This window comes from Bidens hawaiensis, unplaced genomic scaffold (assembly GCF_021521415.1).
Source record: "Bidens hawaiensis isolate Kalapana, Puna unplaced genomic scaffold, B.hawaiensis_p1.1 tig00015346_1, whole genome shotgun sequence".
NCBI classification, from domain to species: Eukaryota; Viridiplantae; Streptophyta; class Magnoliopsida; order Asterales; family Asteraceae; genus Bidens; species Bidens hawaiensis.
In genome coordinates, this window is record NW_027492370.1 from 327285 (window position 1) to 328978 (window position 1694).

Sequence of the window (1694 nt, forward strand, 5' to 3'; positions counted from 1 at the left end):
TGAAATTAACGTGCTAAATGTGAGAAACATATTGAGTAATTATACATACAAGTAGATTATGATCGAGTAATTATGTAATTACTCTACATAATTACTTGTAATTACTCTACATAATTACTTGTAATTACTCTACTTGTATATATAATTACTCTATTTGATTTTCACGTTTAACACGTTAATTTCATTTGTACGTTAACTTTCCCCTACATAGTTAAATATTTAAATCCAATTAAGACTTCTTTGGAGAGAGGACATAACAATTCATAACTAAAGCATATTATAACTAAATAACACTTACTTGATAACTAAAGCATATTATACATAGGAATTACATAAATATAAGCAGTTTAAAATATATATCTCACTTGGCACTCCACATAACACAAAGCTAAACACTGACGTATTTTTTATGACATACAAACAGTTGCAATAAAATAAAAACACATGCCCAAAAGCCAAGACCAAATTACGGGATGCCGATGATAGGCATGAAGGGAACATAATAGCTAGACGGTGCCAATCCCCATTCTTTCGGTAGTGGTATATCAACGGTCTTTGACGCCCCAATATTCTTTCCAGACGCATCGTTACGAGCCCCACATTTCCCATCATGGTTTTGTAACAGAGGGCAAGATGTGTAGAAGCTCAATGGTTGAGATGTAGTGTAGGAGTCAGTCTCATGGACCTTGGTGATGCTTGTGATGATGTTGTTTTTAGAAATGTAGAGTTGTTTGGGTCCACCCAAGATCTTGGCTTGGCAATTGCTTGATGGTAGTTGTGTTTCAAACACACCATGCTCATTGGTTGTAGCCATGGCTAGGTTCTTCACTTGGTTGCACTTGACTAGTATCTTTATTCCTGTGGGCATGGTAAATAAATTAGTGAGAAGTGTGCTTTAGTACTATCTTGTACAATATTATGCATATGGACTTTGTACATCGAGACGTGTAACCGAGCTTCTTAAGATGTACCAAAAAAAAAAAAAAATCAAAGAGAATGTGTGCAAGTATGCAAGCCAAAAATATAAGTTCTAAGAGCATTTAATTTCCCGTTAAGGAACCTAACTTGCAAGGTCGGAACTGGTTGAACAGTCGAGACATGTAACAGAGCTTTTCAGGAGATGACACATTGAAAACTCGATCATTGAAAGAGCCAATGCACACACGATCAATCGATTTATGATCATCTTTGCAGCCATGATAACTTAACCAAAGCACACAAATAAATTATATAAAGCCAAATAGTAGTATGAGATGTAACTATAGAAAATAGATAATAAGGGGTGCATATATTTATAAGGGAAAAGATGTGATCATAATAAATAAAAAGGGACCCAAGACCAACAAGGGCAGTTGGATTTATAAATATGTATAGTAAGTTAATTAACTATAGAACCAACAACATTTTTGAAAAATAAAGATTAAATTTATGTTTTAAAATATAGTAAAAATTAAAAATAGATGAAGATCAAGAAGGTATACTATGTTGCGATATGTCTATTGTTTGTGGAACTCCGTAAAGTAAATATAAATTTGTATACTATGTTGTATAATGTCATCATCACTTTAGTGGGATGGTTAGGATGTTTTCTTTTGAATTTCATTCTGAGCAGGCTGGTTCCCTCCTCATGTGCGCGTTTTGAAATATGAACACCGTTATAAAAAGGATTCAAACTTAAATGGGTAACATGTAAT

General features: G+C 33.5%; 1 long non-coding RNA gene across 1 annotated transcript; it reads right to left on the minus strand.

Moving 5' to 3' along the window:
* Nucleotides 1-275: 275 nt before the first annotated feature.
* Nucleotides 276-1487, minus strand: LOC143548982 (uncharacterized). The gene is made up of 2 exons (XR_013138055.1): nt 1066-1487; nt 276-858 (listed from the first exon to the last, which is right to left on the minus strand). It is a non-coding gene; the product is annotated as an uncharacterized LOC143548982 (long non-coding RNA).
* Nucleotides 1488-1694: the final 207 nt, after the last annotated feature.